Source organism: Dama dama, chromosome 20 (genome assembly GCF_033118175.1).
Source record: "Dama dama isolate Ldn47 chromosome 20, ASM3311817v1, whole genome shotgun sequence".
In the NCBI taxonomy this organism is placed as follows: domain Eukaryota; kingdom Metazoa; phylum Chordata; class Mammalia; order Artiodactyla; family Cervidae; genus Dama; species Dama dama.
This window is the reverse complement of record NC_083700.1, coordinates 51,864,836-51,881,193: the sequence shown is the minus strand read 5'-3', so window position 1 is coordinate 51,881,193 and position 16,358 is coordinate 51,864,836. Positions and strand designations below refer to the sequence as shown.

Here is a 16,358-nt window from a genome sequence, read left to right as displayed (position 1 = left end):
TGCTGTCACACACTTAATTCACTTCAGTATACCATAAACATAACTTGTATATGCACTGCGAAACCAAAAAATTCATGTCACTTGCTTTATTGTGGTGATCTGGAACCAAACCTAACTATCTCAAGGTATGCCTATATTACAATCAAGAATGAAAGGTCAGTTTTAATACTGACTTTATAACAAGGAATACAAACAATTATAAGGGAAGGGTACAAACAACTGAATGGCAAGCAATAAAGTAACCCACATGAAATGGACAAATTTGTGGGGGTAAAAAAAGCAAACTGCCAGAACCGATTCAAGAAGACACTGGAAAACCCCAAATAACAAGGGATTAAGTAATGAAAAAACTTCCCACTAAGAAAGCAAGGACCAGATGGCTTCTCTGGTGACAGCTACCTTTAAACCAAACATTCAAAGAATTGACACCAATCCTTCTCAAACACAGGAAAACAAAATTCCAAATAAATATCCCTTACAAATAAACTCACAAAAATCTTTTTTCTTGTGTGTGTGTGTGTTTCTTGAAGATATATCATCTAGATCCTTTTGTCCTCCTGGTGAACTAATTATTCTTCAGACCTGCTGCACAGCCACCTTCCTTGCATCTCTCTGCACTATCATCATTTTCCTGTACTAAATCTTATTTCCTGGATCCCTCTTCTTTTTGATTCACCCAATCATTCTGATAGAGCCAGGGTTCTCTAGTAAATTACTGAGAGACATGGTGCATTTGAAGTAAATATTCTAACCTCATATGTTCTGTGTATTTACTCCCACATTTGACAGCTTTGGGAAGGTATGGAGTTAGTAGTTTGGAAATAACTTTTCCTTTAGGATTCTGAGGCATTTCATTATTATTTTCCAAAGATACTGATTCCTAATCTCTTTTATATGCTCCACAAACAAAGGCTTTTAGGAATTTCCCTTTGTTTCTGATGCCTGAAATTCTATCATGTTGTTTTTTTGAGACACTATGCTGTGGATGCTATGAATCCTTTTAATGTGGAAACTCAAGATTTTTGTGGAATTATTCTTAAATAACTTCCTCCATCCATTTCCTCTCATCCTGTAATTCTGATTTTTTACATGTTGAACATGCCAAGAGTGATCCCCTAGCTTTATTTTCTCTTACAACTCACAACTCTTTTGTCCTGCTTTGTGAAAGCTTTTCTCAATTTTACCTTCCAACCTTCTACTAGAAATTTAACATCCAAATTTCTAACTTTTCTGTTAAGTTCATATCCTAAATGTCTAAGAGCTTGTTTTCTTAGAGGATTGTTTCTTAAGGATTGTTTCTTAAGGATTGGCTTCATAATATCCTTTCTCATTTCAAAGACAATTATCCCCTTATTTCCTAAAATATCGGTAACTTTTTAAAGAAGTTTTCTTTTAAAACTTAAGTTTTAAAACTATTAAAGTTTCTACTTACTTCCTCTTTAGTCATCCTTAATCTCATATTTTAAAATGAAAAAAGGTTTAAAATGAAAAACCTAAAAGTTGTCTAGTCAATGAACCCAGAGATTATCATACTATTATAAATGAAGTCTGACACAGAAAGGTTGATATCATCACTTATATGTGGAATCTAAAATATGATACAAATGAACTCACTTACAAAATAGAAACAGTCCCAGAAACATAAAAAAACAAAAAATTTACAGGTTGCAGCAGGGAAGGGAGGAATAGATTGAGTCTGGGGTTGGCAGAGGCAGGTTGCTATGTACGGAGTGCATCAACAGAGTCCTATACTATGTAGCACACAGAACTATAGCCAGTATCCTGTGGTAAACTATAATGGAAAAGATTTAAAAAAAAAGTTGCCTTGAAATTCTCTGTTAATAGGTAGTGTCAATGTGAGATGATCAGTCTGATGATTTCCCTGGTGGATCCCCATCTGTTATTATCTGTTGGTCTCTTCCTCATCAGTTTGCTATAGTAGAATGAATGTTCCAATCTTACCTCTGGGGGCAGAAAGCTTGATGTCTAGTATTTTCAGAACCAGGAGGAAAGAAACTCGATGATTCCTAGTTCAACATGTAAAATTCTTCTCAATTCTGTTTCTGAGTATGACACTCTTAACCTGAGCTTGCCTACTGTTCAAGAACACAGTATCAGAGAGGAAACCTGGATAAAGGTAAGAAACATCTTATTGGCACCATGAGGGTTGTTAATTTATTAACTCCTAGACAATTCTTTTAAGGTACCTGCAGCCACTAATTCCTGAAACATCACAGGGTTCAACAGCACAATTCTAGACCATTCTAGGCCTTTCCCACCAAAAGTGGAAAGTTGAGTTTTCTTAGTGGTACAAAGTTGCTGCTTTCCAGCTTCCAGAGCTTTACTTCTGTGATCAACTTTCCAGTTTTTTCCTTGATACCCTATGCTTTAAAAAAATTATTATAATTCTACAAGAGGGTTGATTTCAAAATAAATGGTTATTTAATCCACCATGTTTAAAAAGATATTCATCTCACCAGTTTTGATGTGGCATGTCTTCTTCACTGTTGCTCCTTTTTAAATAGTATGAAATTTAGGCTCAAGTTTGAGTAGGATACAGTTTTAATCACCCAAATAGTTAAAATCAGTTTAGCTTTAACAACTAGTTTTTCTATAATGTAGTCAAAATATATTGACTTATATAATTTCTCTTATTTAAAATTTCAAATTCTCTTTGAAGCCCAAGACATTAAAAGTTTTTAATTCACATAAATTGGAAAAAATGTGTATTTATTGGGAACAAAGTTTGACATATACCTGTTAGATAAAGCGTATTGCTATCCAAATCTTTATAGCCTTAATTTTTGTTTACTTGATCTATTAAATTCTGAGAGGTAAATTAAAATCTCCTGAAAAAGACTCTTGTTACCAGTTTCTCTAAAAACACTACTTCGTATGTTTCATTGCTATTTGAGTTTATCACACAAACCCTCAAGCCTACTATTGTTTAGTGGTCTAATTTTTTATTAATTAAAAAAATTGTCTTTTTCTCATTCAAAGGTTTTGGACTAGAAAAGTTTTAGCCTTTGCTTGATATGAATGTCTAGTATTGATTTTGCCATTCATTTCAAACATTTACTATTTTTACTTAGATAAAACTCTTATAAAACCACATAACAAAAATTTTTAATTCAATTTATAAAGGGAAGGAGAGTGGGAAAGAAATCTATTCCATTAAGTTAAGAAAAAGCTGTTAGAAGGGTACTGGGTAACCAAACTTGACAGAAAGTTGGGAAATAAGGCGTGGAAAAAGAGATAAGCCAGGAGATAATTAGGCAAGCAATGTCACACCAAAGGACATCTACTTAGGATACCATTTGTATCACTCTAATGGCAATGCCACCATTAAGACATTCACTGCCAAAGCATAAGACTGTGAGTCCAGCACAGCCAGAGATACCTCTATCTCCTCTTCTACCTCCCTCCTGTGTAAACTGTTTCAGCAGGATCAATGTATATGGAATAGTCAATTTGGTTTCCTAGTTTCCATGTTGTTTAAACTGCTGGCTCTCCTTGTTTATGTTGTGATTTTTCACTGCTTATGAGCATGCAGAGGCCTATGGCAGAGAACACAGGTAAGGATGGGTCTATTTCCAGTTAAGTTTGCAGCCACAAAGAGTATAAATAGGGAACTATTCAAGAATGAGGTTCAGAGAAAGGTTTTCAGGCAAATTTCCTATTTCCAAACCACTAGATCATTCAATATTCATGGAACAGTAGATAGTTCTGCTGTCATCCTTTACCACTCTGTCTACACAGAAACTCCAATCTCAGCGATACAGATAAAAATGCTTTTTCCCCACTGACAGTTGGGGACCAACTACTGTCCTTTGCTTTAGCTGATTTGTCTCAACAGGTAACTTGGATGAAGTGAAATATATCTCCCTATTTTACCATGGTGCCAGAAACCACAGTAACTTCTTCATTAACTAAAGTTAAGCCTATATTAACTATGAGAATGGTTAAAATATAGACTTGTTATAAGACTAATATACTATCTTAAAACTCCAAGACTCTATTAACTCCTAAACTGTTCTATTTACTAACCCTAAAAGAGGCAGAAATATACTTTTAAAACTATCTAATTTTTATAATTTTTCATATTTTATAATTGTTTTTCATATTTTCTAATTCTAATTCATATTTTCTAATAACTGTACTCATTTTAAGAGAATGCATGCACGCTCAACTGTGTTCACCTCTTTGCAACCCCCTGGACTGTAGCCCACCAGACTTCTCTGACGATAGAATTTTCTAGGCAATAATACTGGAGTGGGTTGCCATGCCCTCCTCCAGAGGATCTTTCCGACCCAGGGATCAAACCCACATCTCTTGCATCTCCTGCACTGGCAGGCGGATTCTTTACCACCGAGCAACTGGGGATGCCCCTTCTAAAACAACAGTATATGTTCAATTTAAAACTCTTACAAACTCTAGTAAAGACAAACATCTCACATCTTAAATAGCAGAAACTACTATTGCCCAGCAGGAACTACATTTTAGGGATTCCCCCAATAACAGCAGTGCGTTCACAACTGCTTCCAAATTTTAAAGCAATATCTATTTCTAAAACATTTAAACACTGGTAGTCCAGATTATTAATTTTTATTATCTTCTGTTTCCACACCAACTCCCGTTGCAACTAGAATCTCTCTTAAGGCATGCCTTAAATGTACTATTATAACTCAAAACTCAACAATACAATTACAATCTCTTACTATTCATCTCAAATATTTCTTTAGTTGACAGTACTAACAATTAAAAAAAATACCACTATAGCATAACTTTCTTGGTCTTAGTTGTCAAAGTTTTTTTTTTAAAGCTCATAAATTAAAAAAAAAAAAAGCTCCTGTTTTTTAATAGGATTTCTCAATTAGTATTAGTAACTTATATGTAAACTGTGTCTCCACATAAGTTTATTTTCAACACCAAAAGACAGTATTAACAAAATGGTTCCATTCTTATATTAACTTTATACTACAAACTTAGGAGCCACATTTTCACCTGTTTTATTTTTAAACTACCCATTCTTACTCTTAATATACCCTCTCTACCGTTCACCAAGATAATAACCCCTAACTGGCCGTTCTCACTTTAATCTCTTCTCTAATCATATCACATCTGGCTGCTGATCTTTCTCATTTTTCTTCATGTATTTCTGTTCAATGGCCTTTAGTAGAACTCCTTATTTCTAACACAAACTTTTTTAGATTCCTCCAGCTCAGGTCACAACCTTATAAGCTTTATTTTTATCACATTCATTTAAAACAGACTCTACTTCAAACAAGGAAAATACCTGCATTCCACAATTCCCATCTCTGTGCTTTTTAACAAACCTTCACCCTAGCTGATACTCCCTTCCCTCTCCACTAATCTATAAATATCACTTATTCAAAATCTAGGTTAAAAAGTACTTTTCCCAGGAAGCTCTCACAGTCTTACTACACACTGTTCATGTCATCTTGTGTAAATCCAGTGATTCAAATATTTCATTATTAAGCACTCTTCAAGTTGTATCTTAGATAATGACCTCTCTGGAGCAGGAACCACATCATTTGCTTTATGTATCTGCATTCTTATCCTAGTGTGATACTAAATGAATATTATACAATAATTAACTCAGTTAAAACAAGAGAAGGCTGGGAGAAATACAACAGTTAAAAGGTTTTTCTGAATACAAAAAAATTACATCTCCCAAAACCAAATTCAAATATAACATTCATTTTTTCAAAACACAAACATAGAACTTTCTCTTAAATATTATTTTTCTACACACAAAAGTCAAAGCTATAACAGCATGCTAATTATTTTGTTTGTAATATTCTAAATCTAGCCCCCAAAAGCTATTATATAAACTCTTAATATTTTAAGGATAATATATTTTTCAATGTCTAATCAATTTTGACCTCTATACTTCACAAATACAAAACCTACATAATAAAAGTTCACAGATGAGTTTTATTTCTTCAAAATAACAAAAATCTTGGAGCAAGAAATTATTAAGCAAACTTGGTACAAATTCCAAACAACAAAACTTCATATAAATACTTTCATAAGCTCAAAAACATTCATAATCCAAACATTAATGAGAAAGCATTTTCATGTCCACATCTGCACAATTTACAAAACACATCTATTCCTCAAAGCTCAGCATACTAGAATGTGAAGATACATATTTTCATTGTTATGTACTTTTTATAACTTTATTATAAGAATACATGTTTCAGAAAAAAAAATCTTTCTCTCAACAGCACCAATTGTTACACTACAATAAGGTTTACAGTGCTCAACAGTCATGAAAAACAATACTATAACCATTAATCCCATTTGCAAAAAAATTATTGAAGCACAAGTAAAAACCACGATCATTAATTCCATTGCAGATCAATTTACAAAGTGTCCTTCATGGATTTTAACCATTCAAACTTTTGTGCAACTCTCTATAAGGTATCATTCTCATTCTTTACACTTCAATGGCAAAATCTTTCTGGTTGAGATTGGATACTTGCCTGTAAACGAAAGTACAAAAATTTATTTCTACCCCTACAATCACAATCAGAAATACTCAAATACCTTATTAAGCAACCTGAAATGCCTGAAAGCTAACTTACATAATGCCTAGAAGCTACTAATAAAGAGGTTCCAAAAAGCAGCTATATAAGGAGGCAATCCAAGATCTCTTCTACCTACTTCTTGGCTATATGCCTAGAGGATACTGTAATGAAAGCAAGCCAGACAACTATGTTACCTATGGAGGCAATTCAAATCTCTGCATCCTAAACAAATTTTCTGGTTATAAAACCTCTAAAGGGTTACTATTAATGAAAACTAAAAAACATCTCTGATGTTGATATATATCACACAGGGGGAAAAAAGGCCTACAGTACAAACTACCTACCATCTAACTTCTCTCCAAATTCATCCAACAATGCCAATAACAGTAAAGAGACAGATTCAGGCATCAACTCTCACTACACTGAGAAAGGATGAATACGCCATTAGCAAGTTTGAAAACAAGCCAAACCTATTTCTGATGATGGCGGTCAGAAAAGTGGTTACTTCTTTGAGGGAGAATTAATAGGAAGGGGCACAAGGCACCTTTTTCAGTGCAGAAAATATTTTGTACCTTGATCCAGGTTGAAGTTACTGGGTGTATTTATTTGTGGAATTTCATTTACTTGTATTCATAAGATTTGTGCACTTAAATATATGTAAATTATACATAAGTAAAACATTTAAAAGCAAGTCACCAATAATGGTAAAATCTAAAAACTTTTTCTCAATTCTCATCCTTTTCCATCATTCTCTATCATATTTCTAGTCACAGAACATCAATAGTCCCTAAATGCAACTCTTTCCCGCTATAAGATCCACAAGGCTTTGTTAGTATTCTGCCAGCACTTTTCTTAAACTCTGCCTCATTTTAATTCACTTAATTAAATTCAATATTCATTAACTGCTCATGTGCAAAACATGGAATTAGGCAACCTACAACATTTATCTAACACACACACACACACACAGAAACCAAATTCCCTAAGTTGGATTCAAGCCACACTATTATTTGGCTTCTAATAATGTCTCCTCTTTTAATTCCCATCACTTCTTTATAGGAATGTTCTGTCCCCAGCATACTCTTTTCTCAACTATCCTTAAGACACAGTTCAATTTCTACTTTATCCTTTCTCAGTACTTGTATAGAACTTACTATCTAAATCTGCACTGTCCAAAACACGACTAATGAGTGCCTGAGTCTGGTTGGTCTGAACCGGGACATCCTTTAAGTAGGTAACACACTGGATTTTGAAGACTTGGTGTGAAAAAAAGAATGTAAAGTATCTCAATAATGTGTACATGTTGAAATGACAATATTTGGATATATGGGGTTAAATAAAATGAAACAAAAATATTAATTTTACTTATTTTTTTATCTTTTAATGTGGCTATAAAAAATTTTAATCACACTGTGGCTCAACATATTTCTACCTGCCAGCACTGACCTATACAACCTATTTATAGATTATAGATTTGGCATCACCCAATGAGTGCAAGAAATTCAATATTAAGCACATTCTCTTTTTATATACTAAAGATTATTTATATATTTATATATATATATATACACACTAGATATTATATATATATATTATATACTAAATACTAGTTATATACTAAAATGTTACCTACATTTTATACATATCCATTTTGTGTTAAATGTCTCACCAGACAGAATTATTAAACTCATAGCATTTCTAATCCCAGAGTATTAGTTCTAATTAAGCTAGATTATTTTTCATCTTAGTCACTCACTAAAGAAAAAAGCAGCTTCCATTTTGACCAATATCACTGTACCAACGTCCAGCAGCCAAGACAAAGAACCTTTATTTGGGGGTATGAATAAACAATGTGAGCAATAAGACACCAACTGAAATGAGGGTAGGCAGAAAAATGCTTTCATAATGTTAAATTTCATAAGTAGGAAACAAAACTTACAAATTATATAATAAGGTAAAATGGCAGATATACAGAATGAAAGGATAAGAAGGCAGAACAGAAAGGTCTAATCTGTAGTCAAAATATATCTACAATCAAACTGGGCTGTTCTACTGTTTACTGTCTGTATGACCTAAATCTTGAGTTTGTTTCTCTGAATATGAAATGGGAATATATAAATATATATTATAAAGTAACATCATTATAAGGAATAATAATAGATGCTTAATTAATGTCAGTCTCATCTTGCTTTCCTTTAATACAAATTATATAGTGGTGACAAGATTATGGGTGACTTCCCCTATCGTCCTTTTCCAAACTGTTAAAAGTATTTTTTAAACAAATATTAAATTTCTAATATTTTATACTCACATCTCTCCTCATGTGAACTTAAAAAGTACTTTTACTAGCTGCCTTTTATAATTTTCTTTAAAGTTTAAAATTTGTATTCGTAGTGGGGGAAGTAGATTATAGAAGAAAAACTTAAAGTGGGAAATAAGTTTAAGACTAAGCCAGCATAGACATGTGTAAAACAAAAAGTGTGGAAAGGAAAACAGCAAAAGGAAATGCTATTTGAGGAAATTCCCCTGACTAAGTCAGACTAAGCAGTGAGAAGCTAACATTCTTCTCCTCAATCCTGCTTCTGCTGAAGCCACTCCTCACTCTCAGCTGGGGCTTATATGTACTTTACATACAAATATACATAGCCACTCTCGCCCTTCTCTCTACTAATGGTCACCACCATTCTCATGGTCAAAATTTAAAGGGGAGTGAAGAAACTGAGGATGTTGTAACAAAGTAAACCAACACACTGGCTGGAAAGAACTAAAATGCACTCATTCCCAAATACATTATTATTATTATTTTCATCACTTGATAGTCATAAAAGAAAAAGTGTTCCTGAAATATTAACGCTGGTTATAGTTTTAGCTGCTAGAACTGAAGGTGCCACACTTTGGTGCCTATATTCCTTTGTAGACATAAGCCTCAAAATGGAACACTAAAAAAAGTATACAGCTTCAGATCACTGACAGGTGAAAATTTCAATATACTGTTGTTCTTTAGTTGCTAAGTTGTGTCCAACTCTTTTACCACCCTATGGACTGTAGCCCGCCAGGTTCCTCTGTCCAAGGGATTTGCTAGGCAAGAATACTGGAGTGGGTTGCCATCTCCTTCTCCAGTCAAGTTACTGTAGAGAAAACAATTAAACAATGGTGATATTAACTATTATTATTATTTTAATAGTTAAAATTTATTCAGCATTCATTGATGCCAGAAAGCTAAGGGCTTTACTACATGAATTATGTAATATAAACCGAAACCTCTATGAAGATATTATTATTCAATCTACCTGCCTAGAGATAGATCTTAACCCCACCAGTTTTACATCCTCTTTTTAAACCTTATCCTCCCACCCTGCACAAACTAATCAACAATAATAAGGATTCATCCCCCTCCCCAATAATTGTGGTGTTTTCAAAGTACTAGTTATGTTTAACATCTTCCTCAAGAAACTGATGAAAAAAATATTATGCTTTCAAGTAAAAGGGTAAATAATCTGGAAAAAAGGATAAAGTTTTTCATCTTTTATAAATATTAGAAAAATAATTGATATAAAACAGGTAAATACACTTTAAAAACTGTGCTTTAATCACAACACTTTATTAGGCACTTTTAAATTTTCCTTTTGACTCATAACATATTTAGTTTCCTGACTTTGTACAAAGTCTTTTAAAAGCTATGTTTTCCCATAGATACAAAGAACAGAGTGATTGCCAGAGTGGGGAAGGGCATGGGCAAAATAGGTGAAGGAAATTAAAAGGCACAAACTTCTAGTTTTAAAATAAGTCAGTCATGGGGAAGTAGTATACAGCATAAGAAATATGGTCAATAATATTATAATAACTTTGTATGTGGTCTGATAGTTATTATTATTAGACTTATTGTGGTGAAATGTTGACCACTATGTTGTACACCTGAAACTAAAGTAATATGGTACCATCAATGACATTTCAATTTTAAAAAATATATAAAACTGCATTTTCAACCTCAATGAATGACATACATACTAAAAAGGCTAACATCTAAAACCTTATGTTCATTACTCTAACCAACTTCACTTATACCACAATTTAGACTAATAGGAATCAAATTTCAAGGAACAAATCACTTGTCTATACTTTTCACAAAGTTACTTATAAAATCAGAGTTCCAAGAATTCCAAATGAAATGGGAAGGTTACAGCTTACAAACAGGTAGGGCAAAAGACTGGTAGAGGAAGAGTGCAAGGGCAATCACTTTGAAACACTAATCTCAATCCAGTCTCCCTTTCTCTCATCTAAGAGAAGCAAGCACTGCTGCTGCTGCCCTAGCATTCTTCTTCTCTTCCTCTTGAAATCCTCTTGGAAATTCCTCCTGGACTTTTCTCCTGGAAAGTTATCTCACAGGACTGCTAACACTTCTCAGCAGTCTACCTTTTATTCTTAACTTAACAGAACAAAAACACACTAACTCCCTCTAATCACATAAGAGTTCCTAGTAAATTCAAATAGTAACTTAGCAGTTTAGCTTCAGCAGATCTAAGAAAAAAACTAAACAGTACAGCAAGTGAGGCCCTAGAAAGAAGAATACACTTTTTTCATGTAGATGCCATCTATCTGAAGAAAGACCACAAATTGAATTTAGTGTTCTGGCTTTGAGATTTCAAGGGATCTTTATCTTGGTGTTTCATTTTGTTTTAAGAGGGGGAAGAAGAGAAATACTTTAGTCAACCAGCAGGGTGAGCTAGTGCTAGAATCAGTTTGATTATTCTCAATTTGATTACTCTCAGTTCTCTCAAAATTCAATGGTGCAAATGGCACTATCAAAAGCAGCTATTCCCACCTAATAAACCTGAATTAAAAGACTTTACTTTTAAAACTGCTTCAGTCATTGCTACATAATTTTGTTTAATATTTACAAAGCAGACTGTACCAGAGAGATTAATAACAAATGTTTAAAAAAAGAGCTTATTTGAATATTTAAAATATTATACTATCCATCCTTTACCATTATGTTTTATAAACTATAAATCAAAAACTTAAAAAACTGCTAAAACTAGTGTTCTATAAAATTAGGGCTAGGTAATTCAACATTCCAATTTCTGGATTCAGCTTGCTACAGCTAGCTGCCTTAATATATGCCTGAAAAGCAGTCATGAGAAAAGCATCTCCACAAAAATGAAATCCCCTGCTTTCCCTTAGAATCACATTCTAAGAAGAGCCTAAGTAAGTAACCCTATACACCAGCAATGCATTTGGGGTGAAAGAAAGATGAACCTGATCTCTTCTAACAACCAATTTCTTTAAACTGTTTAAATGACAAGTAACTCCACCACTTCAAGTAACTGTCCTTGAGTCTTGTATTTTCCCCTCCTGTTACCCAATATAGTCTCAACTCAACTACAATAAAACCCTCACTTTCTTGTAACTCAAATGACAAATGAAACCTGCAAAAAGTTTAATGTCTGCGGGCAACAGACTCACTTCATAATTACAAATAATCCAGAAGTAATCCTAATTATCACAAGACCAAAGTATATTTAAATCCATTCACATAGTGTTGCAAATTAAGAAATATATTAACTTTCCTAGAACAATCAATAAATGAGCCTTAAATGACCCATAAAAGCTTTAAAACATAAAGACAATGTACCTGTTGTTAAACATATCCAAAGATGTTAAAGATAACTGTGGGACCCCATCATAAATGATTTTACTACTTGTTGAATTTCCTAACAGATCTTACAGATTCACTATTCAACAGTACACTAGATAGTCTTAAGTTGCTTTTAACGTGGTCAAAGTGGCATGTCCATTTATCCAACTAAAATGCTATTAGAAAATGAAAGGCAGTAGCATCTACCTCATTTCTTATGTAACAACTGGTAGTAACTGCAATTACTTCACAGCTACCTGTTTTGTGAAGTTTCTAAGTCAAGATTATTTTGAAAACCTCAAAATTCAAAAGCAACATTGCTTTGAAATTATCTGATATGTCTGTATTTTGTATCTGGATTTGTTTCACTTTGGAAGTCACTTTAAAACATCACCATATCAAGTTAAATACACTTTTTCAATTACTGTCACAGAATTTCTCATCAGTATAACAGTATCTAAATAACAAGTACTCTCAAACATACTCCCTGTTTTGTTTTATAACCATGATTAGTTGCAGATGGTCACCTCCTTATCCCAGCAATGTGACCAATGAAAATACCAATGAGATGGAAGTTGAGAGACGATTTTGGGCATAATGATGCCCTTAACTTAATCATCTTTGGCCCTCAAAATATTGTAAGAGAGGGTAATACCAATTGTTCTCTAAGATTCCTTCTAAGCTAAAACTATATGATTCAATAATAATTTTGCTGATAATAATGTATCCCTCATTAATACAAGATTGTTCTCTATTAGGAGAAAAGTTAAAGGGGGGCAACATAAAACAAGTAAAATCAAAGTTTTAAGAAATGCTGAAAAGTTTAAATTTCAATTCAAACAGATCTAAAGTTAGTTATATGTTTATTCCTTCAATAAAGTAATTTAACTTGTTAATGTGACCTGGCCAAAACATTACTTGTTTCCAAATTTTGTATTCAGAATATTACAAATATACAAAGTATGCTGTATATGTAGGTGCCGTATAATTTTAAATTATGTTAGAAATTCTAAAACTCACACCACCACAATTTTGACAGCAATGTAAATATATACTAGCAATGTACATTAATACTAGTCAAGGCTTCATGCTTTACCTATTAAAATATCTAAACTAAATTGTAACTTCTTTATAAACACTCACTTTTCCTTACAAAATCTATGGATGTAAATATTGGTGCCATCAAGTTTCCTGGATACTTACACATACAACTGAAGGCAAACAGCAGGTTTCCTTTCTTTGAGAAATTTGAGTTGTCTATTTTTTGAAATGCTCTTTTTCTTGTGGGACCAAAACTATGTAACTAAACCACTGCAGAGAGGCAATATACTGTTAAGGCAAATCTAATCTATCATCTGGATGCAACAAGCCTGGCATTAGTTAGGACTGGCCAGAATAGATGATGGTGATTTGGTTATTTCTGCGGACAATATTATTAACTTGGATAAGAAACAAGACCATCAAGGACCTCAACTGTGTTTCTCTCGTTGAGGACTTCTCAAGGACCACACAAAATCTTAACTCTAGACATGAAAGTTTTATAACAACTAGATTTGTATCAGTATTACTTAAACAGTTCAAGAAAAGTTTTCCACTAATGTTGCTAAACCATGGATGGATCCCAACACGAGAGTCGTCTGTGGAAGTCTCGTAACAAGAAACCGTTAGTTCCACCACCTAAGTTTCCAATCACTGAGAAGGGTCTGGGACAACTCATCTTCAGGTTCACGGGAGAAGTGGAGCACACCTGCTTTCCTCTGGCAGAGATTAAGCTCCCAGGGACACAAAGGCCAGGGAATCAGACCTGGAGAAGCAAAAAGCTTTAGCTGGACACCCACCAAGCCCCTGGCAACCCACTTTGAGCGATTTACCTCTTGCTGTTACTTCCCAGGCACCTAGCGGCATATGATCTTGCAGAACACGGGGAGGGGAGGGCTATGCGGTCCTGGTCCCACGTTAGGGGAGGGGTGTGTACAGTAACGCCAGAGCCTACGCTTCTGGCCGAGACGGAGCAGCCCCGAGGAGAGGGGGTTGGTGACTGCTCTCGGACCGCCCCGTTACTCACTGCATTGCAATGGCGACCGCCAGACTCCCCAGGCCGCCTGATCTCGGCCCCCTTCCCCCTACTGCTCACTGGCTGCTCGGCTTCATGTGACTAAACAAAACCCCCAAGTCTAGTGCCCAGCTCAACCCCTTTGTGTCCGCTACCGGATCCTCCGACGCCGCCGTGGTAAAGTCCCCCCTCCCCACCTCCGCCGAGTCCCGCCCCGCGGCGGCGGCGGCCGCCGCTCACCTCAGGTTCCGCCGCCCCCCGCGGCCGCCGCGGCCGCCGCCTCCCCGAACCCGGGGCCCGGGCTCCTTGTGTAGCACCAACTCCGCCTCCTCGGCCGCCGCCGCCATCTTAGCCTGTGCGGCAAAATGCGTCCTTTTGGATGGTTGGGACCCAGCCTAGGGCGTAGCTCCCCGGGCCCAAGCGCCGAAGGCTGGGTCCCCCAACTTCTTCCGCCACCCCCAGTCCCGCCGCCGCCACAGCCCAGAGGCCCGAAACCCACACGGGCCCCGGCGATTCCGACCAAATAACCCCTGAAACTCACAGTTTGGTGCCGTGTGCGTCAAACCGGGGCGACGTTGGGAGCGCGCGGCGTCCCCGCGTCACACGCCGCTCTGTACGCTACTCGGCTCCAACGGCCCCCCTCCGCTCCCCGCTTTTCGCTGGCGGCCCCGGTTCCCACGGCGCAGGCGCGCTGCTTTCCCGCCTCTTACCGACCTACGGGCCGCGGGGGCGGCCAGCGAGGAGCTCCTGGGCGGCTTCGCGCTGGTGGAGTGTCTGGGCCACTGACACCAACCCGGGCAGCAGAAACAGTGCACTACTGTTCTCGGGTGCCAGAAACCCAACAAGGTCACCTCCCCCAGCGCTGACCTAATCACTCTCAAGGAGGTTCCCGCCCCAAAGTAGGCACGCTCCAAATATGGTGGTGCCCAAACTCTGCAAGACCCAAACACTAGGCAAGCCTAGGCCCTTTAAGGTGGAACAGACCCATATTTGAGTTCCACGATCACAAGAGTGGCACAATTCCTTTTCTTTTCCTACTGTTGGGGAAAACAGCTAAAGAACCCAAGATTGCCGGTCACAACCGGCATGGCAGAAGAAGTTTTCTGGATCTTAAGGGGACCAACTGTTGGGAGATGCTTGATGAACAAGCAGAGCATCAAACGTAGTATCTCAGTTAGGGTAGGAAGGCCTGCCCTAAAAGGTGCCCTGGCTTTGGTCCAATTTGATTCTGTGAGGATACTTTCTCCCTGCCTTAGTGAATGTCCTGTGAGTCTCCAAATTAAAGTTCTATAAGAAACACCTGATATACTGGTTACCCTTCAAACAATTAGTAGCCTAGGGAGTTCTAAAATACTTTAAACAAGTATCCACCTCAGAATCTGAGGACAGCCTCATAGACCACACTTTGAGAAACGATGAGGAGTTATTCGCTTTGCTTTTAAACTGAGCCAACAAAAAGTTGTTAACATGTTTGACACGAATCAAAAGTCCCTGAGGAATCTACTAGTCCTGCCTTACTGAGTTCTTTGGCTGTTCTGAATCTCTGGGTTCTCACTTGGAAAAAAAAAAGCTTTCATTAGATGTTATTGGCATTCAGAGGAATACACTGTAATTGCAGGTATTTCATGAGAATGAGAGACATTCTCTTTCCTATAGGATGGTGACTTCATCATCATTATCAGCAAGCATAGATTCCAAATGACAGGTATTTATACTTGCTGAGTTAGTTAATAATAATAGCTAATACTTTGGAGTGCTTACTATTTACCAAGCATTGTTCTAACTCATTTAATTTCATTAAAACCTAATGAGGCAAAGAGATGTTAGGTAATTTTCTCAGCGTCACACAGCTCTTGGACTGGACTCTTTCAAAATACAAATTTTTCTTCTTCATTTACACAAATGGGTAAGCAATAAAATGTATATTTTCGACCAATTTGGGGGAGTTGCCTTGTGAGTTATTTCATTTGCAGAATGCATTAAAATTGGACATTCTCAGTTTACTATTGGACTTACAGCAAATAAAATTTTAATGTCCTATGGAAATTCTTATAACATTTATCACTACCAAAGCAGTTACCAACAACAACAATAAAACTCTGTTGTGAGTGTACAC

At 36.1% G+C, this 16,358-nt stretch overlaps 1 protein-coding gene across 11 annotated transcripts in view; it reads right to left on the bottom strand.

The window, feature by feature from the left end:
- Positions 1-15,077, bottom strand: part of ZNF644 (zinc finger protein 644) — a 103,334-nt gene extending 88,257 nt beyond the window's left edge. For 2 of the 11 annotated variants that reach the window (XM_061121408.1, XM_061121415.1), the window contains exon 1: positions 14,957-15,077. The gene's annotated coding sequence lies outside the window, so the exon portion shown is untranslated. Of the gene's footprint in view, positions 1-1,962; positions 4,584-13,392; positions 13,994-14,783; positions 14,928-14,952 lie in introns of those variants that run through there. The other 9 variants (XM_061121413.1, XM_061121405.1, XM_061121416.1 and 6 more) reach the window with 9 other exon arrangements.
- Between the last annotated feature and the right edge of the window lie 1,281 nt (positions 15,078-16,358).